The sequence below is a fragment of the Equus przewalskii genome, chromosome 15 (assembly GCF_037783145.1).
Source record: "Equus przewalskii isolate Varuska chromosome 15, EquPr2, whole genome shotgun sequence".
Taxonomy (NCBI): domain Eukaryota; kingdom Metazoa; phylum Chordata; class Mammalia; order Perissodactyla; family Equidae; genus Equus; species Equus przewalskii.
In genome coordinates this window covers 74,277,990-74,302,354 of record NC_091845.1, presented here as the reverse complement: position 1 = coordinate 74,302,354, position 24,365 = coordinate 74,277,990, and positions in this window count along the sequence as shown.

Here is a 24,365-nt window from a genome sequence, read left to right as displayed (position 1 = left end):
TTGAGCAGGGCCCAGTTTTTTGTCAAGCTTTTTCTGTCAAAGCTCAGCCTGAGGGGCAAAGCTAACAGGGGAAACAAATCTGGTTAATGAAATAAGACTATGATTTTTTGTGAATTTTTTTTTTTTGGTAACAGCTTTACTGAGATATTATTCACATATAATTCACCCACTTAAAACATACAATTCAATGTATATTTTCAATGTTTTTCAAAGTAAACATTCACTGTTTTTAGTATATTCCTAGTTGTCCAACTATCGCTACAATAAATTTTAGAACATTTCATCATCCCCAAAAGAAACCCTCTGCTCTTTAGCTATGACCCACCCAGTCCCACTAACTCGAGGTAACCACTAATCTGCTTTCTGGCTCTATAGATTTGTCAATTCCGGACATTTCACATAAAAGGAATCATAGAATATGGCCTTTTGTGTCTGACTTCTTTTACTTAGCATCATGTTTTCAAGGCCTATGCACACTGTAGCATGAATCAGTACTTCATTCCTTTTTATGACTGAATAATGTTCCATTGTCTGGATATGGAGCAATATGATGACTTTGCAATCTTTCTATTTGGAGTTTTTATGTTTTCTGTCTTTATGGGAAGAATCTCATATCAAGTTGACAAGAAGGGTTTGGGTAATACACTAGACAAGAGGAAGACAGTGGAAAAACTCTAAGCAAGAAATAGATTTTAGTTTCTTCCAAGATGGGGTTAGAGCGAATGGCGGGGTCCTGTTACATTTCCTACAGCAGTCAGAGTAAGCTTACCAAGTGAGCTCTTTTTCAAGGTACTAATAAAAAAGGGTCTTGCATCTTTTCAAAACAGCAAGAATCCCATTCAACAAACATACATTGAGCACTTATTCTTTTAGAGTTCCTGACCTCAAGGACTTAAAAGTCTAATGAAAAACAGCAGTCACAGATGACAGATGAAAACCAATGGCAAATAGTCGTAGAGGTGGGCAAGTTGAGAGCCAGGTAAAAGAGAAGAGTAAACCAGCCTGGGAAAACAGAAACCTGGCTGCAGGTGGGCTTGCCTCAGTTTTGCCAGCTGTAGACTGAGCTTTCGAACCAACATCTCCACCATGCCTCTTTTCCTCAGAGGAGGCAGCCGCAGTTCCGGCATCGGGCTCTCCTTCTGTGCCCCCGTGGACTGAGGGACCCTCTTGAATCAGCCTGTCTGCAAGACTCTGTTGCTCTAGCTGTAGGTAATATGAAGAGTTGGACTTGATATTCTGCATCTCCCAAGAAGCAGAGAGTAGAATGGGAAGACTTTAGTATCTGGCTTTGAATCCTGGCTCCACTGTTTGGTAGTTGCGTGGTCTTAGGCAGGTCATCTTATCTCTTCCAAAGGATAGTACTCTGATCTGTAAAATGGGAAGAAAACAACTTACCCATAGACATGGTGTAAGGGTGGAATGAGGTGATGTCCACAAGGTACCTTTGATGAGCAGGTAATAAATAAATGGTAGTTACTTAAGGCTCTGCTAATGCTAGCAATCTCCGATGTGATGGTGGGTCAGCTAATCAGACAACAGAGTATTTCCTGAGCACTTACTATGTGCCCCAGAACATGAGAGAGTAAAAAAAGAATGTGATGAGGAGCCCAACCTTGTCTATATGGAAGCAAACAGTGGCCAGGACGAGATATTATCCCCTCAGCTGAAAGTGGCTTCTGTCACCTCCCACTCCCAGTAGCCAGTGGCTTGTCTCTCTCTCAGGGGTCTCAGCACTTTCTCTTTTGGGTTTGAATTATTAGGTTGAGAGTTTTATCTTCTCTACCAGATTGTGATGTCCTTGAAGGTGGGGACTATGTTCTTTCATATTTAAAATCTGGGCTTATTGGGAGTTCCCTCTGAAACCACACTGCAACTCTAGTTATCTTTTCTTTTTCTTTCTCTTTGTAGTTATTTGTGATCTTATAGTTGGAATTTCATTTTTAAAGCCTCTTGAGCCATATTTCCTTGCAAAGCATAGCTCTACAGCCATGGCTATCTTTCCTCAGAACGTTCAGCTGTCTAATTTCCTAAAGTCTGGGGCACCGCTGTGGTTCACATGATTGACATGATGGGGCATGTCCTCGCCACTTGTGATTTTTCCTCAAAATAGCAATTACATTCATTGTTTCCTCTACTTTTAGAACCAAATCGTTGTCAGAAAGGCAAGTCAAATGCTCTTTCTTTAGTAAAACAATCCTTCCTCTGGAGCTCTGAGAGCTGAAGCCCCCACTGCTTCCCCATCTTGCCCAGGTGCCAGGAAATCTTCTAGGACAGACGGCCATGGACCAGTCCGGCTGAGCTCACCCCATTCCTAGGTCAGGCTGGGACTCAGCTCCCTTTAAAAGTGGGAGAATGCTTGAGTGATGAAATGCTAACTTTAACCTGGAATAGGAAGATGAGTTTATGAATGTATTAGTGTATCCAAAAAGATAATGTATTGAAAGCATCCTGGGGTGGCCCACAGGGTCAAGGAAAGAATGAATTCAGACCTCAAGAAGGGCAAGAGCGTCAGGAGCCCCTAGCAGTGTGATCTGTGGACCATCTTTTAGGGGCCACCATCGTGTTAAGTCTACTCCAATACTCCAGCCTCTGGGTATACAAAATTGTTCAAGTTTCAAATTCCAGAAGGTAGACCAATTGGCTCTGCTTGGCCCAGAGGTCTATCCTTCAACCCGTCCCTCTCATATAGCACTGATGTAGTCGCCCATTGCCTACCCCTTTGTTTGGGGACATTCCTAGAGAAAGGAGATTTATTGTGAACTGGGAAGCCACCAGCCTGGTTGGTGTCTACTACAGTGGGTACCTGCCTCCTTGCCCCAAACTGATCAGCAACAAGCAAGGCAAGGAAAAACTCTAGCCAAGACTCTCTTTGAGGAAATCACTCTTTCACCTGGTAAAAAGTTACAAGATCAAAGGAAAAAAAATCACCATCCTGTAATTTTGTAGTATTTACGATGCTATCTTCTTTTACATGCTTACCTAGCACTTTAAGTTCTGTTATTTAACAGGCTAGAAATTCATGAGGCCAAGTATTTATTGCAATACGCAAATTTTATGTACCTAAACTGTGCAGCTGGGAATAGGCATTTTCTTAAAACATAGTGCAGCCCTCAAGGAAAAGACTCTAAATCAGAAACCCCCAGGGATTCTCATCCAACAAAAGGGTTGAGGAAGAACTCATCCCTGATGGCACTGGAGGGTCAGGGGCAGGGGAAGGCACTCTCCTTTACGCTTCATTGACTGTTTCGTGAGCACTTACTCTCTGTCAGGCGCTGTGCTGGGCACCTGGATACCAAAGAGACCCAGACAGATGTGTTCTCTGCCCTTAGAGATCTTACGGTGCACTGCTAAACTAGCGGTAACATTCATTGGGCTCCAGTACAGATGTATGGGGTATGCAGAATCATATAGCAAGATGACCTCACCTAGCTGAGGAGGATTGTTCAAGGGAGGCTGAGAACTGAGAAGAGAGGGATGGAGCTGTGTGGAGAGTAGGGCACAGTGTTCTAGGCAGAAGGAACTGCATGTGCAAAAGGCCCAAGGCAAGAGAGAACACCATGCATCCAAGGAGCTTTTTGAGTCTAGAGTTGCTGAAGTGTAGAAAACCAGGAGGGAGGCAGGAAGGGGAGGCAGGAAGCAGCTCAGGCACAGCTTGAGTTAGCACTCTATCCAGGGGGCACTGAGGGGTCACTGAAGGTTTTAAACAGGGGGCTGCCTTCTGGAGGCAGTGAGGAGAAGGGTTGGGGCTGGACAGCCCTGGAGACCAGGCACATAAGAACTTGGTGGAAGAAGACTCCTAAAGACCTAATTGACCCTTTTCAAAAAGCTGCTCTGGGAGCCAACACTTGCCTCCCTGGGGTGTGGGAGAGAGTGTCTGAGAGCTGGGGCAGGGGGCTGGAGACCCTGCAGCAGGTGCGGTGGCTGAGGCCAAGGCCAGGCTGAGAGAAGAGTTTAAGGACTCCTCACAGCCACCACGAGACGCCATATACTGACACAGGAGAGGCCAACAGAACCTCAGGCCAGGCCCTCTCTTCTTAAGTGGCTTTGTAAACCACTCTGCTAGCCTTGAGCTCCTGGCCTCTTCCATTCAGGAAGAGAGGCTCCCAACACGGAGAGCCGTGCCAGGCCCAGGTCAGAGCCTTGTGCTCGTTTGGAGCCCAGGACAGCACAGCCTCTTGGAGCATCCTTCCATCAGTGCTGGGGTAGGTTCAACAGCTGCTGGTGTTCCTGTCTCCTCCCCTGCAATTCCTTTTTTTTTTTCCTGCTTGGTTATACCAAAGAGTGCCTGATTTTCTGGTTCACTTCCCACTCATTTCTCTGAAGGGAGTGGTTCTTTGTCTGAAATGGTCAGATTGACTTATTTTGTCACTCTTTAGTGTTTATTGAGCACATATGGGTAGAATCCATGCAAGACCTTCAAGGGAGTATCAAAGGAATCAGATACAAATCTTAACTTCAGGAGCGTGCAGTCATGTATGAGAAATAAGATGTTCATCCAGCGTATGTTTATTGAAGACCCAGCATGTGTCAGGCTCTGTGCTGGCTTCCTGAGACTCAGCAAGGAATGGGCAGCCTCAAGGGTCTCACCTGACACACAGAAGCGTATACCAACTGCTGAACGTGGTGTTGTTTTAAAAGTCAGTGCTTTCGTTCCTTGGAGAGTGAGAGAGGGCTGCCCTTGCCAGGCAAATACATTGGTAAGTGAGCAGGATGGAAGCTCAGCCTCATCAGCTTTGCTATCAGATGCTGGGGCTTCTGAGGAAGAAGCAGCCACTCAACATGACAGTGGGGAAGAGTCTGGATGCCAGTTTTCCCAGCATTATGAACTGAAGGGTGATGCCAGAGGAGGGCGGAGAGACTCAGTTCAAGGTGGAGATCAGAAAAGACGTTAGAGTGAAGGCAACACCTGGATGTTAGTTAGCTGGACCAGCAGGCAGGAAAACATCCCAGACAGAGGAAACAGAATGTCCCTAAATAGAGGACAGGCTAAATAAGATGTGAAGTGTTGTCATATGATGAAATCTCGTGGAAGATGAAAAGCCAATCTCTAAATCTATGTGTATCAACATGGGTACGTCTCAAAAACAGCGCTGTGTTAAAAAGGCAAGTTGCAGAATTATACATGTTTATATATAATCATATATTACACATTCGTATATTTAAATGTTTATATATAATTGTATATGTGTTTCGTATGTTTATATATGTGTTGAGATATGTAGATGTAGACACAAACCTGGAAGGAGAACACACTGAACTCATCAGAGCGCTTACCTCTGGGGCGTGGGGAAGGTCTTTAGGATGGAGGTGAGGAGGTCTTAAGCTTTATCTGTTGTTCTAGTTTCTTAAGAGGAGAATATCTTCAAGAATTATTTATGGAATTAGAAACCTATACAACAAGGTGAAACTTAGTCAGTGCTACAGACAGACAGAGATGGAGTCTGTGGGATACAAAGGGAAGGAGAGAGCGCATCCCCTTGGGGGGTGGAGGAACTTCCTGAAGGAGGCAGCCCCTGGTTGAAGGATGGGCCAGCTCTGGCCCTGCAGAGACGGAGTGGGCAGAGGGGGAGGCCCAGGGATGGGAGGGTGAGATGGATAGAGGCCAAGCAATAGTTTGCTGGAACGAGCGCATGAAGGGGAAGGGGAGAAAAGTTGGGTTAGGGTCTCGTCACTGGGGGCTGGGTTGAGGGCTTTGGGGGCTTTGGAGCAAAAGAGGGGCTCAGTGGGGCTGGTCGCCACAGGCAGAGCAGGAGGTGAGAGTCCCGTTGGGAGGCTGTTGCAGTGACCCTGGGGGCTGTGCAGGTGGAGGGGATGGAGCATGAGGATGTGTGGGCGAAGAAGGCTGGGAAAGAGACGTAACCTTGGGCGGATCGTCCACTTCAAACCTAAAACCTCTCCCCGGCTTCTTAGGAAGGTTCTTATCTCCAGCCTCAACCACCGTGGGGCAAGGCCAGCTCTCAAACATGACACACTCTTTAAACTGCCTCTCTCGAGGAAAACCTTAGTTACCTTGAAAAATTCTTTATTAATTTAAATACCACGGCTTTCTGCTAACACTAAGAAGAGATTATAGTATTCCAGCGGGACTTCCTTTGCTTAACATGAAAATAAACCTGACAGAAGGATTACAAAACTGAACACGGAATATTACAAGAAACACTAATTGCCTCCCTTTCTTTCTTCTCACTCACTAAAACAACTATTTAGGCAAACAAAGAAGCGGTGAGAAGGAGGGAGCAGAACTGAAGGGTATGCGGCTGTGCTAATCCTGCTGCTTTGATAAATCTGAAATGGGATCATTTGACATCTGAGAAGCGGGAGGTGTCCGTCAGGAGCACTTTGCATTGGGTCACCTCAGGTAACTCTGCTTTGCCTTCAGAATCAGACAGCTTTGGATTGAACATATAATTTCCTCTGTCAAGCCGCCTCGGAACCCTCCCCTCTCCTTCTCTGGCTGGGGTAATTACCGCTCCTCGGCCCGGAGCCCCCTGCTCGGTTAGATCACCTGGGCAGAGGTGGTTGTCTGCAGGAGGCAAGCTCAGCGAGCTGCATCCACCGGGAACGCGTATTTGGTGCCCACCCTGACTAGCACAGTGCCTGTGCTGATGAGAATTTCCTGAATGAGAAGTAGATTTGGGGAAAATGGGGAGGCGACAGAGGAAGGAGGAAGCGAGAAAGGATGGGCGGTCAGGAAGAAGTTTGGCTGTGGAAACCTTATATTCTGAGTTTTGTATAAAGCTGTCCACCCAAACAGAAACTAGCCCTATTTGATCTGCTTCTGCAGAAGGGTTTCATACCCAGTATTTGTATTCTGGACCCCAGATTTTAATGCAATAGTTAATTGCCATCCTTTCACCCTACCTTCCGTAAGATCCTCCTCCTCAGTGACTTCAGGAAGGCCCTTCATGATGCAGAAATTCGTACTAACAACTCAAGGCCCGGAGCGCAGCATGAACTGAAGGAGATGCTGTTTCCTAAGCAATCAACCTGAGCAGGTACACACCCACGTGAGTTTGCAGGGAATTCGCAATCTCTCTGTGCATTTGCTTATCCTGTTTATTGTTGCTGCCCAAATCCTGCAAATCCTGGGAGCATGACTCTCCTGCAGTTCAACCCCTAGCTGTGGGTACCTGAAACGCCTTCTCAGAGCCGTGTGGTAGACAATCTGGGGGTTTTGGTGGAAAGAGAACAGTTTCCAGGCTGAGTGTCACCTGACACAGTTTCCTTCATTTCCGTAAAGCCTTCTATTTCATTTTAGTTCTTGGCTGCACTGTCACTTGCCCATCTTGTGCATGGTGACTTGCTCTTTTGCCTGAGTATTTTAGGTTATCTACTTGCCTGTTACAAAGGTTTCTCAAGTAGGTACCGCTATAGTTAGGCAAATGAGTAAAATAACCCGAAAATTTAAAACAAAATGTGTGTGTTTAGGCTTTTCACCACCACCAAACAAACAAACCCTATGAGTTTCTGGAAGAATTATATCTAAGTTTTTATAATTCTGTAAATTGGTAAATATATCCAATAATTTCCAAGAGTAATTACTGATTCACAAGATGCTCATTTTCAGAAACACAATTCTGGAAAAGAAAAGATTTGAAGTAAATAAGCAAGAAAATAAAAGAGATTTGGATCACCAAAATTGAATTACGAAGATTCCACTTTGGAATTGAGGACCTGTCTGCTAATAAGACCCCACGGAAATTTCTTATCCTGTTTGTTTTAAACTGAAGATGGGTCTCTATGGGGCCTCATGGTGCATTGTAAGCCTATTTTGGGTGAGTATAGTAAGACTTATAAGCAGCAAATAAGAATTAGAACTCCGCTATTTCCATTTGCTCCCTATCTTCTCCGCAAGGGGAGGGCAACCTGGAAGTGCCCTGAGCTCTGAGGTCTGGGACATGTGGGAAGACTCTCAGTTACTCCAAGCAAGTGCAGGTCTCCCGCCCCACACGTGTGCAGCCCAGCCCTGAGGAACTTATGGGAGAAAGGGTCTGCTGTGGACTGAATTATGCACTCCCCTGAAAATTCGCATGTTGGAGTCCTAACCCCAAATGTGACCATATTTGGAGATGGGGCCTTTAAAGAGGTAACTGAGGTTAGGTCATGTGGGTCGGGCCCTGATCCATTAGGACTGATGTCCTTATAAGAAGAGGAAGAGACACTAAGGATGCCTGTGCACAGAGAAAAGGCCATGAGGGGACACAGCAAGAAGGTGAGCACCTGCGAGATGAAGAGAGAGGCCTCAGGAGAAACCATATCAGCCAACATTTTAATCTTGGGCTTCCGGTCTCCAGAACGGCGAGTGAATACATTTCTGCCATTTAAGCCACTCATTCTGCGGCTTTTGTTGGGGCAGCCCTGGCACACTAATGCAGTGCTGAACAATTTTCTCCTTCTCAGCAACATCGGGAATGGCAGAGCTGCTGGGAGATTGTATGTGGACCAGAGTTTCTCCCATTTTCTAAAAGGAAGAAAAAATTAGATCGGAAGTTTTCTATTGTCCAGAGCTGTGCAAAGATTTAATGGCCTGTCTATGGAAATAGTGAGCTCTTTGTCCTAAAAGTGGTGTCTGCTTGGTGGAGATTTTGTGGCTGGACTCTGAGCATCGGCCAAGAGATTCTCACTGGGACAGTACGTTCTCTCCTGGGGGCTGTTTGGAAATGTGGGTGAGTGGCTTTGGTTGTTACAGTGACCAGGTAGATAAAAACCTGTCTAGATAACCAAGTTTCTTTAAAGGTTTAGTCTAATACGGGCGAGTTCAAAGGTCTGTGACTTTTCTTTTTTGAAAGGATTTTTAAAAGATAGAGTTACTTGTGAATGAGAGTACAGACTACAAATGGAGTCTCTCAGAAGCTGTGGCACATAATGGCTTCATAGCTGGTGCTTTAAAGCAATATTCCCAAACTTGATGGATGAAAATATAATTCCTGTGGTGCTTGTTAAAGAGACAAGTCCCCAGGTCCCATCCTAGACTGCGTGAGTCAGACTGTCCAAGGGAGGCCTTGAAAAGCTCTGTGTCTGTTTCTGAGCCCTGGCTGCATGCTGGACTCACCCGGGGAACTCAGTAAAGTCTCATGCCTGGTCCCCACCCCAGAGACTCTGATGGAGCTGGTCTGGACTGGGCAGCTGGATTTCTGAAAGCTCTCCGGGTGATGCTGCTGTGCAGTCAGGGCTGAGCGCCATGGCTCTGTGTCAGGGCCCCAAGTGATTCTAATCCTGAATCATAATGGGGAACGTGCATTGAAGAATTGTGTTCATTGATGGTCTGATCGGCTGCTGGCATGGGCAGTGTGAGCTGCGTGTAGGATGAAGGAGTATATCCCTGTTGGAGGATCAGGAATATTTGGGCCTAAGCGTGATTGATCATAGGGACCTGAAGTTGTTCCCATGGCTTTACTAGCATTGATTAGAGTCACCAATACTATGCTAAGCTTAGGGGGGCTGGGGGTGGATGTGGGGGTGAGGGGTTGAGCAGTGGTGCTTCCCAGTAGGGAGGAGAATTTTATCATTGAAATTGTTTAGAATTGCAGGGGCATAGTGATAATAGTAAGTAGGCCAGTATTTAATCAGCTTTATTATTGCTTTTTAAAAATAAACTTTTTATTTTAGAATCATTTTTGATTCATAGAAAAGTTGGGAAGATAATACAGAGGGGTCTTGTCTACCCCACACCCATTTCCCCTACTATTAACATCTCACGTGAGTATGATACATTTGTCACAACTGATGAATCAATATCGGTATTATTAACTGAAGTTCCTATTTAATTCAGATTTCCTTAGTTTTTACCTAATGTCATTTTTCTGTCCCAAAATCCCATCCCATCCATATTACAGTTGGCTGTATGTCTCCTTAGGCTCCTCTAGAGTGTGACAGTTTCTCAGACATTTCTTATTTTTGATGGCCTCAACAGTTTTGAGAAGTCAGGTATTTTGCAGGATGTCTCTTAATTTGGGCAAGGATATCTGAGAGAAGGGAAACAAATGAGGTAAGCCCTACAATTGTTCCAGCTTACTGCTTGGAGTTTCCAGTGCAGGAAGGGGAAATCCAGAGCCTTAGTAGTCCCTGAGTTGAGGAAATAACTCAGTTCAGGGAGGCCAAGGTCGCAGAAATTCTCAGGGCAGAGAACCAGGGAAGAGAACACTGTGCAAACAGAGAGGTTGGGAGATCTGCAGAGAGTTCCTCTCATGTCTTCAACTGAGCATTGATCAGGGCATGTGTGTGAGGAAACTGTGTGAGGCCAGGGAAAGAACCGTTGGAAAGGAGCAGGCAGAACAATACCTACAGCTCACACTGGGCCGTGAATAGTTTGGTTCTCACCAGCCAGAGGGGAAAAAGCTCCTAAGACACTGGGCACTGAGTAGAATCCTCTGACGGCATTGCCTAAATAGTGGGGTCAAATTATCCCTAGATTAAGGGTATGTTGGGCCCACTGAACAAAACTTAAAAGCAAGATTTAAAAACATCAAATTGTTTCCAAGTAATTTAACTTTATCCCAGCATAATGACCAGAAGTATATAAAAGAATACAAAAACATTCCTATATCTAACAACATAAAAGTCACAATGTCTGACATCTCATAAAACATTATCAGGGATGCAAAGAAGCAGGAAACTATAATTCATAATAGGTAGAAAAGTCAATCAATGAAAACAGCTCCAGCAATGGCACAGAAGATGGAATTAGCAAAAAAAAAAAAAAAAGACATTCAGACAACTATTATGAATATACTCCATATATTCAAGAAGGTGGTAGAAAATGTGATGAGGCCAGCCATGAAAGATTTTTTAAAGACCCAAATTGAATTCTAGAGATGAAAAATACGGTGTCTGAGATGCAAAATATATTGTATGAGATTAACAGCAGAATAGACAATACAGAAGAGAAGATTAGTGAACTAAAAGACAGCAATAGGAAGTATGCAAAATGAAACATAATGAGGAAAGACTGAAAAAAAAAAGAGTAGAGTATTGAGTTGTGGGTCAAGATCAAATGGCCTAGTATATGTGTAGCATGCCAGAAAAAAAAGCTTGGGGCAGGCATAAAAATAATTGAAGAAATAATGGCTGAAAAATTTTCTAAATATGATGAAAACTATAAACCCTCAGTCCAAGGTGTTTACATATGGAGCTAGGATGGTACAAAGATGAAAATTCTGGACTGGGCAATAGTCAGACCTAGGTTCCAAATCAGTTTTGTGATGTCTTGTCTATGTGACTTAGATGGTTTACTTAAGCTCGCTAAGCTTCAAGTTTCCTCATCTGCAAAGCAGAGATAAAAATTATACAAAAATATTCATTGCTTCCTGGTTTTTAACAGAAAAATATTGGCAACAACTTAAATGTCTATCTATATGGCACCACTGCTTTAGTTATGGTACAGCTGTAGTATGGAATATTATGCTGCTGACAAAAGAGAGGAATGTTTATGAAAATTGGTGTGGAAAGTTCTCCAAGAGTACTGCTATGTGGAAAAGCAGGTCACATGTATGACTTCATTTAGGTATTCCAACATCTTGTATAGATAGGCACATATTTATATGCAGATGCATACAATGGGGACTGGAAGAATGGTCACCAAATTGCCTTTGAAAGAGCATGAGGCACGAGAGAGGGAAAAAATCCTCTTTCATGTTTATTTCTGTAACCACTGTATTTTTTAATTTTTTACAATGATTGTGAATAATTTTTTAAAAAGGGAAATAGAAGCAAGATTGTTGTGGGACTATCTATGCTGATAGAGGGTGATGCTTAAAGATCACTTGATCCGGTGACAACGTAAATTTAATAAATTGCTCCCCTGCTTAGAATCCTTCTGTGACTCTGTTACCTGGGGAATAAAATCCAAGCCCCTCAGCAGGAGCCCATATGATCTGGCCCTGTTTGATTTTTCTGGGTTGATGTCCCGCCTCACACACCTGAAAGCTCTTCCCTCCCCCTACCCCTCTCTCCGCCACACACACACTGGCTGACTCTCAGCCATTCTTCTGTCCTTGGATTGTTTAGCACATTTCCTCACTGTCCTCTCCCTCCCACCCCAGAAGAGCTAACGCTCATCCCCATGCTACCTCTTACCTGCACATACCTTCAGATTGGCATTTATTAAAAAGTAGTGCTAGTGTACAATGTGTGAATTTAGAGAAGAAGGGGCTGGTAATCCTCATTTTTGAGGTCTCTGTGCTAGTGCAGGGCCTGTTCGACAGCAGGTGCTGAATAAATATTTGTTGAATGAATGAATCGAATGAGTAGACAGAGACTTCCACTCTATGTACATCCATTAGAAACAGCCTTCATAATAGACATCTAATCATATTGGAAGTATGGACTGATAACTTTTTGATTGTTTTAATAATGATTTCACCTGTGAGTGTTAAGAAAGCAACAGGGAGAACTTTTGGTCTGGATTCAGTTCTGACAGGGAAGCTGTAGTTTTGTAGGGCTGCCATAACAAAGTACTACAGTCTGGGTGGCTTAAACCATGGAAATTGATTTCCTCACGATTCTGGAGGCTAGAAGTCCAAGATCAAGGTGTCACTAGGTTTTCTTCCTTCTGAGGCCTCTCTCCTTGCCTTAGAGATGGCTGCTTTCTCACCATGTCCTCACATAGTCTTTGCTCTGTGTGTACACCCCTGGTGTCTCTTTGTGCGTCCAAATTCCCTCTTCTTGTAAGGATTCCAGTCAGATAGTTCAGGGCCCACCCTAAGAGCCTCGTTTTAACTTAATCACCTCTTTGAAGGCCTCATCTCCAAATGTGGTCACATTCTGAGGTACTGGAGGTTGGGGCTTCAACATACAAATTTGGTGGGCAGGGGACACAATTCAGCCCATAACAGAAGTGCTGAAAATCTCAGAAGAAAATGGCCGTGTCATTTTGGAGCTGGTGATATTAATATTAATAGATGGCATCACAGTTGCTAAATGGCTAAAACTGTAAGAGGACATATTTAAGACAAAGAATTCAAATAAAGTCACACAGCTAGAAATTCTACAAACAGCTAATTTCATAGGCTGAAATATAAGGTGATGAGACCATCCTCATCATATGTATTCAAGAAGAAGGATTTTTCCTTTGGGTGGGAATTATGCTCAATGACTTCTCAAAATTCTTTCTAATTCTAGGATATTTGATTCTACATTACCCAGTCCCCAGACTGCAAGGCAGGGAGATAAAATAGAATCCAAATCAATCTCTCCTAAATGAAATAGGAAGTGAAAAAGAAGCCCTCTGAAAACTAGAAGGGAAAGTGGGAGGCACCGAAGGGGACCATCCATACAGGTGGTGGAAACAGACACCGGGCGGTGAGGTGAGCTTGCTGACTCTGGGCACACCCCTGGAACTATTGCTGGCTGCTGTGGTCAGACCTAAGACAGGAGGCCAGCTGCAGGGTTCTGATGTCTTTGTTCTTGTGGCTGTGAGGACTGAGCCCTCGCTGAGATCTTTTCTATCGCTTCTGCATTGCCTGGTTTACGCGGTCCTTGGAGGCGCGCGCCTTCTGACTTTCTGAAGAGGTGCACCCTTGCTCGTTCCTATTCAGAGCCATAATGTGAATTGGGATGGACTATCAGCTGCCCATCACACTTAGTCAGTCTGTGTTAAGATCTGCACTTTGGAAGGAATATTGGAACTGCTGGGGACAGTCTGCAGTAACCAGAGCCGCTTTATTATACAATCCACACTGGTTCCCCACCTCACCTTTTTTTTTTTTTTTTTTATTAAACTGGCTACTCAGTCATACTAAACATGGAATAAAGTAAAATAAATAAATATATGAAGTTCAGAGTGCACTGAGTCTTTTCACTGTCAAGCTGGCTCAAATGTTCTCAAAGTTTATCAGAGAGCTTGGTTGCCCTGGTGAAAATAGCATTGTGCAGTGAAACAGAAAATAAGATGTCATGGCAAACTAAACATCTTCACTTTCTGGACAAATATCTAAGTTGACTGGAGCATAGAGAGGGGCTGGGGGACTGACCAGAGGGAGGACGCCCAGCTTCCCCGCCCCAGGTTTCCAGGCTGCCTGGGGTTCAGGTGAGCGAGAGGGTGAAATTCGCCGACACCTGGCTCCTGCAGAAGGTTCTGGCGACTTCTGGCCAGCTCAAGTCGACGCTTTGGCATCTCCTTCGTGTGTTGTGCTAGTGAAGGTGTTTAGTTTGCTGTGACCTCTTATCTTCTGTTCTACTGCACAGTGTTATTTTAACCAAGGCCGCTTCCTCCCTCCCTGATAAACTTATGGGAACTCGATATCTGCAAAGGACTCCCATTAAAATGAATGGGTATTAAAATCATTCTGTGTGTGTGTGTGTATCTAGAAAAGAGAGAGTGAGAAATAGAGGGGAGAGAAGGGAGAAGTCTAACAGATCCACATTCGCTTATTAGCTTGTGATTTAATCTGTGTACAATCCCCAGTTAAAAGTGAGGATAACAGTACTGCTAATGTCAGGGGGGCTGTCACGAAGATTAAATAAAATGCCTGGACCATAGCAAGGACCCCATAACCAAAATCAAATGCCTACCTGGCCTTATTAAGTACTCCATAAATGTTAGCTATTATTTATAAAAATAGAAGGAGGAAAAGAAGAAAGAGACAAGAGAAAGAGGTTTTAAGATTGATGCACACATTGGAGACAAAGGAGAAAGATAATCTTATATCTTTACAAGGATTTTATCTATGAAGCAAAATTCACTCATTCCTTCATTCCATAAACGGGCAAATACTCATGGAACACAAAGGTGGGGAGCGCAGGAAGGTGGCACACAGTCGGTGCTCCACCAACATCCCCTCGAGTCCTTTACCATTTTCACGCCTGCTGGTTCCGCCAAGGCTTTCATCTCCCACAGCTAGAACTTGTGCCTCTTTGTCAGAGGGCTTCCCTCAGGCTCCTTGACACCCACTTCGCCTGAGGCTACAGGGAGCCTAGGGTGCCTGAGGATGTCCATCCCCCTGTGAGTAGCCCTTGGCGGAGGGGTGAGACCCTTGCTTCCCTCCGTCTTTGCCTTGGCCCCGCTTCCCCGCTCTCTGATTGGTTTTTCCCAGCAACACACCCTAATGAATCACTCTAGCATGAATTCTCTCAGACACTGTTTCTTGGGAATTGAGTCAAAGACAAGGATGTCCTCAACTTGTAACTAGTTGTTTTCCAAAATAAGTTTGTAAATCAGTTCAGAAACCAAAAAAGATTCTTTTATAGAAAATGTACTAGAAATCTTGTTAGAATCCACACAGCTCATTGAACCCATCATGTCATTAAAATACCCAGCATTTGCAGAAAAATGATCTGCAGAACTTTACTGCTGCTCTGCCAGCAACAAAGTGTAAAAGAGAAGACAGTAAAATGACAGTAACAACAACGAACAGCAAAGTTTACATTGAGCCTCAATAAGGACTTAGGTTGTGAGGAAGTTTCTAGGAATTTCCAGGAATATGAGAGTCGCTAAAACAGGCTCTTTTTTGTCTAGTCTTTCTTTCCTTCCCTTCATGCAAATGCACCACTCTTCCCCTTCAAAGCAATGCAGGGGCCTTTTGGATAACAAATATCATGGGGAGGAGGAAGCCCATAGGAGGACCCTGGGGGAGGGACCATGGGGGGAGGGAAGGGAAGAGATACTCCTCAGGGTCAGAGTAGGGGTTAAAAAAAGAGAAAGAGAGGAAAGGGGGTTTAAGAGCATGATTGTAAATGTGGTGGAAAGAGAATAGAGGGAGGAAGTACACACAGAAAGACAGACAGGAACAGGTGTTTGTATGTCCCCAAGTGGCCACCACAGAGGCTGTGGAGAACTCAGGAACAAGGAATTGCTGTTGGAGAGAAAAGTGTTCTTGAAAAGCTTGAGGAGGGTCAGAGAAGTTTTCCCTGACGTCTTCCCTCTCATTGCCTTCCCCTCTGTGGCCTAGAGCTCAGTCATTGTCAATGGATCCTGTTTGCCCTGTTTAGAGACTTACGGTTAATGTAAAGGAGGTCTGAGCCTGTTTCCCTCATGGATTCTTGAGTTCTTTTCACACTATTCGACTGGCAGCCAACTGCAAAGACATGAGTGAGTCTGATTGAGACCAGAAACCCCATACAACTGAGCCTAGCACAAATTGCCAGCCCACAGAATGATGAATGAAATTAATACTTGTTGTTTTAAGCCCTGAGTTTTGGGGTTGTTTGTTATACAGCAAAAGTATCTGATAACAGTATTACTCATGACAATGCATTCATCATTATAAAAAGCATGATAATGATAATGCAAGTTATGCAAAAATTGTATTAAAATTATTTGAAAGTAGCATCATCATAGTTTGAAGTGAAGTTTTTAGCTTTTCATTTCTTTGTTTCTTTCTTTATTTCTTGCTGGTTCCCTAGCGTCTCTAACCAGCTCAGTGCAATGGCCTCAGCTATGGTAACCACTGTCACCATTGCAGGGACCTGTAGTTACCTGCTGTTGCAGCTGTAGCAATCATCACTGTTTTAGCAAACTGTGGTCACTTGGAGTAGCCTATAGTCCCAATGTGGTCACTGCTGGATCCAGAAGCAGCTTCTCTCTTCCACCTGTCTTCTAACCTTTGGCCAATGTCTTCCTTTGGTGGACTTTAACAGAAGTCAGCTGGCAAAGGAGTTTGGGAAATGTAGTTTTCAAGCTTCTGGCACTGGTGGAATATAGAAGAATATAGATGAACAAGTATGGGGCTGAGAGTCAAATATAAATACCTGGGACAGTCCACTCCGTTGGCTACTCAGCATGTATATATGCTCTTCTACTCTTTTAAACTTTTGCCTACAGTATCAACAAACTCATGCTTCCACTTAATATAATACAACTATCCCTTATACAAAACAATATGCTTTTACCCTCTTCCTAAAAGGAGGTGGTTCTCCATCTCTGGTATGTACCTCAATTGGCCCAGTCCAATATTTTGTTCATCTTCCTTGGTCTAACAGCCATTTCCATGTATGTTATTAGGGTTTTGCCAATATAAATCAACGAAATCTTGCAATTATTTAGGTGTATAGAGCTATATCCTTCAAGGCCAGACTTTAAGCTTTTGCCCCTAGAATTGCTGGAATCTGATACTGGTTATGAGTCTGGAGGCCTGAAAGGCGGAGAGAGTGAATCTTGAGAAGAATCTGCATCCTCTTATAAGGAACTGCCTTGGGTGAGGTTATCTACAGGGTCTTCTGCCAGGGAAAAGTCTTCTCAGCTGGAGGAGGAGGGACTGCTCCTACTGGCAAGGGGACTTATGGGATCAGGAGTTTCTCAAATTTGCGTGAGTCCATCCAGATGGTCCCATTCCAGTTCTCAGGGCCCCACCCACTCCTTCCAAATCAATCCTCAAACGCTCACATAAAGATCTGATGAATTCACAAATTCAAATTACATTGTTATTCTCCAATCGGTAGAGTAGAATTTTAGGACTATATTAGTCCTGTGGCTAAAAAGTTAAGAGATTCCTTTAGTGCCATCACAGAAGCTCTCTGGTTCTGTGACCAGAGCTTGAGCTGAGAGATTAAAGCCCTAAACTCATTTTCTTTCTGTAATGTCTCCAGGAAAGTCAGAAGCAGACATCCCATCCATAGTCTTGTAGTCATCATTCCCACCATCACCCCGACCCACTGTCATAATAATCATCTACATTATTGCGACAATCCACAAATACCCTCTGCGGCCTCTGTAGCAATTGCTGCTATCCTGCTGCTCCCACTTCTGGAGTCAGAACAGAAAAATGACTCACTTTTCCTGTTGCTTCTAATCTCCTTCCAATGGCTCCAATTGGCAGAGACTAACCTGCATCCAGCTGGCATCAGAGCTTGAAAAAAATGTCATTTTCAGGTTTTGTGCTTTGGCAGAACAGAGTGGAGCTAAAAGGCCAATTTGGACTGACAGCCAATGAGTTATTATTATTATCCCCATTTTAAAGATGAGGAAACTGAGGCTTGAGAGCTTAAATAATGTGCCCCAGGACAGAGCTCATAACAGAGATAAGACATCTTGAGCTCTCTGAATCCAAAGTCTGTAGTCTTTCCAATATGTAATATGTTCCCAGGAACCAATAGTCAGAGAGTCTGAAAAAGAACAAGATGCTGGAATTTGAGCATTTCCAGCCTCCTCATTCCATTTTGGATTCACCAATCATTGCTCCCAACTCAGTTGGGTATGTTGATAGGCCTCCTTGCCATAATTAAAGGTTCAAATTGTGCAGGGATGGGGAACATGCAGTAGCATATTAAGACGAAACCATAGTATAGTAATTAACATCACAAATTCCCTGGGATTGTAACCCAGCCCTCTGACTTATTAGTTGTCTAACCTTGAGCACCTTATGTAACATCTCAGGGCCTTGGGTTCCTCACCTGTATAACGGTGATGATATTCCCTCCTCGCATAGTCGGTGTGAGGAATAGATGAGTTAATCCATGCAGAGTTCATAGAATAGTTAAATCTAGTTATTATTAGGATATTTAATTGCATTTGGCTACTAACAGTCTCCTAAAGACAGAGTTTTCAATATCTTTCTCAAAACCAATTGTATTTACTAAGAGCTCTCAAGAGATGTGGATCCAAAAACTCTCCCCAAAGTAAAGGGCAAGGGAGAACCCAGGGGCTCCCAAGATTGAGGAGAGGCTTGAGGGACAAGGAGGCCTGGAATAAAGGGGAGTGTCCACCAGAGACTGAGAGAGTCTAGGAGGCCAGGTACAGCTGTGGTCTGAGATCGTACCTTGTGCCCAACCAGAGAGAACTAAAAAAGTTGCCTGCTTCCTGGGCAGCGAGGGGGACTCTGGCATTGGGCCCTGTGAGACATAGGGGAGAACCAGGAAGAGAAGCCATATCCCTCAGGCATCCTGGCCAGGGTGTGGTCTGGAATAAAGGGCTGGGTGAACTGTCAGACCTCTAAGTCTCGTCCCCTGGCTGTGCAAGACTGAGCCCTGTGACTCAGGGTCAGAGCTGGCATTGTTTATGTCTTATTCCTCACTCCTTTCTTTCATTCAACAGCTATTTATTGAGCCGTAACTTATATGTCACACTGAGTTGGGCTCCTAACACTACCGCTATGATACAGTTGAGGAAACTGATGTACAGAGAGGTTAGTTGACTTGCCCCATCACACAGGAAGATTTGAAGGGGGATTCTTATTTCTCCTAAGAGACGCAAGGGAAAAGCCTAGTTTTCTCAAGCTGTACTCTCCAAGAAATCCTTAAGTCTTCAGTGGGGTAGCAGAGACAGTAGGAGTGAGGTCAGGTTGCCGAAAATAGTGTCATAGTTACTCAGGCAATTTTGACTGGTGGGGAAAGCATTAGGCAATACTTTTTATTATCAAGTGGCGTCCTCACCGCCTTTGAGGAGTTTGGCCTGAATACTTTTTTTTTTGGTGAAGGACAAGAAAATATCTGATGAAGGTCATAACTGGGTTTCCCTGGAAAGTCTGGTGGCCCCTGCTTCTGACCCAGTAGAAAACCTGAAATGCACCAAATTTGCTGGGAAGGGACAGGCCACAGCAGAGTCTGGCCCAAACCCTAGTCCCAGGTGAAGGAAGGGATGCTACTGTCTGCTGATCCTACATCTGTTTTATTATTCATGATACCTGGCCAATCACACAAGATAGGGTTAGGAAGGTCAGCACAGCATTAATATGTTGAATTGGAAGATGGCATGGGCTGGAGATGGAACCTGTCACACCACAGTGATTCTCATTGAGGGGCTTGATGTGATATTAATATTAATTTTATGTTTCTTCCAATCTTCAAGAAATTTGTCCCACCCAGATAGGAGAAAGCCTGAATGCTAGCTCCAAGCAAAGCAGTAATGTACGTTGGGTTTTATGGTGGGGGTAGGGAGTTGGGGGCAAGAAAAGAAGCATCAGATTATCTACAATCTTTAGTGTTAGGCTCTACCATGGGTGTTTGGGAGGGTATGTATAGAGCCTTTAGCGGGAATTAAACAGGTTCCGCATTTCTGCCCAAATGTATAGTTCCCAAGTCGGTCAATCTACTCAAAAGCAGGACAGCCAATGCCCAGGCAGGGCTACGCCAGGAGAGTTATCATCCCCACTTGCCACCTCATTCCAGTTTAAACCAATGGTCCTCAGCCTGGCTGCACATGAGAATCATCTGGGAAGCTTTCAGCAAATTGTGCATATGTGGGCCCTGGCCCAGAATCTCTGACTCAGAATCTCCGAGGTTGGGCCTGGGCATAGGTGTGTTTGAAAAACTCCCCACACGCTTCTAATCTACATCCAGGATGCAAACCACCAGGATATGCTGTCTTTGAAATCTCTGTGAATGAAGCAAAGTGGATGAAACCTCAAGGACCGATAACACTCTACCATGCTGCCTTCCGCTCTCCCCAGGCTACAACGATGGGCTCTTCTGAGCAGGCATGAAAAGCTGACTTCTAGCCTCAAGCTTGGGTGGTTTCTCTAATTCATACACCACTGGGTCTCCAATTTGAACATGCACCAGAATCACCTTGAGGGTTTGTTAAAACACAGATTGCTGGGCTCCACTCTGTAGTTTCTAAATTCAGTGGGCCTGGGGTGGGCCTGAGAACTTGCATTTCTAATCAGTTCCCAGGTATGCTGATGCTGCTGGTCTGGGGACCATACTCTAGAACCACTGGCGAGCAGAGATGAAAGTTTTGGCTGGCTCAGTTACAAGGTCTGTGGGAGGCTGAATAGCTACTCTCACTGGCTTTTTCAGTTGAAGAAACTTTGTTCTCCCGTGGCTGCTGCAGTGGCTGAGTTCAGGGGGCACCACTTGGGCTTCAGCCACGAGTGGACTTGTGATTTTGAGCCTGGTGGTTAGCAGTGGATGCCAGTGTTTGCATGGTAGATGCAGCCCGGTGTCCTGGATTGAGGTAAATTTCTTCAGATCACACTAGCAAATGGCATTTGCAGGAACCTGGGGGCCTGGTTAGAAACACGCTTTGCTGCTGAAATGATGAACCAAGACCTTATGCATGGACTCAAAGTTGCTTCTGGAGTGTGAGCTCCCCAAAGGCAGGGCTGTGTCCCTTCACGTCTACAAGCAGCACAGAGCCTGGGGAGGAGTGGGCACTGAGTAAAGGTTTGCTGAAAGAGGTTGCCCGTGGGTGCCCCTCCGGCCAAAGCCTGGCCCTGCCCACACTCCTGGGCCCTGCTGAGATTCGACAGAGCTGGCTTCTGTTGGAATAGGAAAGTCAATGAGTCCCTCATCAGTACCAACAGTGTCTGGTTCTTTTTTCCTGTCAGCAATTCCAGGCATTTCTACCTCCTCTACCCCCCAACAGTACACTATACCATGGCCCTGGTTCTGGCCAATGGTCTGTTAGAAGAAGTGACATGAGTCACTTCCAGGCTGAGACAGTGGAGAGCCCTGCATGTCTTTCAAGCTCTCTATTCCCTTCCCGGCCAGCGTGGAGGCCTTGCACTGAGATGGCCCAGCCTCAGACGGAGGTGGTCTGGACCGCCAGGTCGTGACCCACAGGACAGCTGCCCTGCAGAGTTGCCTGACTCGAGTGAGTGAGAGTAAATCTGTTGGGTTCTTGCTCCCAAGATTTAGCTTTTCTCCAGGACTTGAGACTTTTAGCTCCAGGGTCCTTGTTTTAGATTTCTCTGCTGAAGGCAGATACTGCCTTCTGGGTTTTAGATTCAACCTGAGGTCTGATCAGGCACGCTTCACCTGCTCCAGCAAAACCGGAAAACAATGTGAAGTCATCATTTGTCCTGTTGTGTAATGATTGCTTGCACTTAGGGAGAGTGGGGCTCAATGTGTTGCTTCTCCTCTCAGACGCTGACATATTATACTCTATCGCTGTAATTAGGAGGAGAAGTGGAGGGAGAAAGAAGAATGGGGGGGAAGGGGGAGAGGGGAGGTGGAGAGAGAGGAAAGTGGGGACGGAGAGGGTAGGGTAAAGGAGGGGGAGAGAGAGAGAGGAGAACCTTCTGCAGATGAAAGAAGTTTTAGGCATCAGTGATCATGTGGACCTGCGGTGAGATTCGGAAGGGTTAAGGATCCCTCTTAGCACCCCTGAAATTTGATACACCTACTTGTAAATATTGTCTTGAAGGTAGGATTGTTATAAAAATAAAAGAAGATGCCATGTTTGAAGCAAAACCAACAGACATTTGTTTCCTTCTCCCTAAATCTGCAGGAGAGCTGCTAACCCGATTTTATAGATGAGGTCACTTCGCTGAGAGATGTGAAGTAACTTGTCCAAGGTCACACAGCTAGAAAGCGGCAGCGCCAGGAGTACCACCTTGGTCTGTCTGCCTCCATGGGCACCACTTTTCCAGGGCTCCATGTGGGCAGAGTTTGCTCATCTTCTGACAAAACCTAAAAGCCCCCATGTGAATTGACCTGGCTGCAATTCCTGGAAGGGGATGCAGGGGGCATCTCTTCCCGAGGTCCGGACCCTGGCTAGCCTGAACACGAGCCCTCAGAGCCCACCCTTCAACTCCTCCTTTGACTGCTGCCCTGTGTCTTCTCCTGACCCGGAGTGTGCCAGGACAAGATCCTTCCCTCGTACTCCTTCCTCCCAGGCCAACTCCCTCTCTCTGCAACCCAAGTGTCCTGCTGCCAGGCCTCCTGGGGAAGTGTTCCCTCATGGTGTACCAGCACACTAGGGATGGGCTATAGGTGCACAGAGATGCTGACCACTGCTCCCCTCTGCCCCAGCCCGGGACCCTGGGGCTACCGCATTACAAGGTTGTTTCTGGCACGAGCAACCTCATCTAATTCCCTCGGTGCACCACACACAATAATCTCTCTGTGCCAGGCCATCAAAAAGGCTGGGGAACACTGCTCTGGAACATATTCTACTGCTGAGAGGAAAAACTAGTAAGAAAGGGGCTGGGATCTGGGACCAAATTACATATCACTGATGGACAATGGATATAAAACTTTTGTAAATTGCAAAGTACTACGAATGCGCATGAGTGTATATAACGACCCCTTTTGTGATTTGCATCTTACTTCTTTTCAATTAATAGCATTTTGGATTGCTTTCCGTTACAGCGCTTATAGTCTCACTGTGTGCTTTTTAACAGCTATATACGGTTCATCCTATGCTTTCACTATAGGTTACCTAACTGGTCCCCTATTGATGGATGTTTAGGTTGTTGCAGGGCTTTTTTTGCTATTGTAAAGAATCTTGCAATGAACATCCTTACATGTATGGTTTTCTTTCTTTTTCCCCCTACATTTTTGAGTATAACTAGAGGATAAATTCCTAGAAATGTAATTGCCAGGTCAAAGTGTATGTTCATCTTTAATTTTAATAGCTATTGATAAATTTAGAGGCTTTAAAATGTATACAGTCAACTTTATTAATCTTTTCCATTATGGTTTATGAGTTTTGTGCCATGCTTAGAAGGGTCTTCTCTCTACAAAAATTTCCTTCTAGTGCTTTTATGGTTTCATCTTTTTAATGTTTAAATCTTTGCTCCATCTGGAATTCACGTTAATGTAAGGAGTGAAATACAGATCAAGTTTTTTTTTTTCCCAAATGGCTAGCCAGTTGTCCCAACACTGTTTATTGAATAATCCATCTTTTTTCTTGCGGATTTGAAATGCTACTTTTATCATATACAAAACTCCCATATGTATAGGGTCTTTTTTTTTTTCAATTCTCTGCTCTGTCCCATTAAATCTTCCATGTAATCCTATGCAAGTTTTAATTATGGCAGCTTGATTATATATTTTAATCTGCACTTGGGTTAGTCCCCTCAACAGATTTTCTGACTATTCTTCTTTATTTAATTTTGTAGGTAAACAAATATGATTTTGTTGAATAAAAAATGCAACAGGTATTGTGATTGGAGTAACATAGAATGTAGAGATCCACTTAGCAAGAATTCACTTTATCCATTAATCTTCCCATAATCTTAGCATACTAAGTGCCCAGTTAATATTAGCTGGTTTTAAGCTGGCATGAGCGTGACCAAAAGATAGCACTGGTCAGACCAGTCAGAGGGGCACTAGGAAGCAGGGTTGGCCTCTGGTCAGGGCCAGGGGGTCCTCATCCTGGCATGCCTTGGGGGACAAGGTCAGGCAATCGGTGAACTATCACTTCCAGCTCTCTGGGCCTGTTTCTTCCAAACATCGAAGCTGCTCAGCAGCTAAGATGCTATTTGCATTTTCTGATCCAGCTAATGAAGTAGTTCATAGTTTTACAATAACTGTTTATACAAAGCAACTATTTTATTTACTCGTTTGACTAACAACTGACTGTTATATTTTACAAGCAAATGAAAAAGAGAAAACTTAGGGATAGCTTTGGCTCTTTGCGGAACATCAAGAAACACTGATATTTTCAATGTAAAATAATTCCATATATCTACTTTTGCAATAAGTAAGAGAACATCTTTTATTGGGCTTCAGGACAGATCAGAGAAATCAGGTGTCAGAAGTTGAAA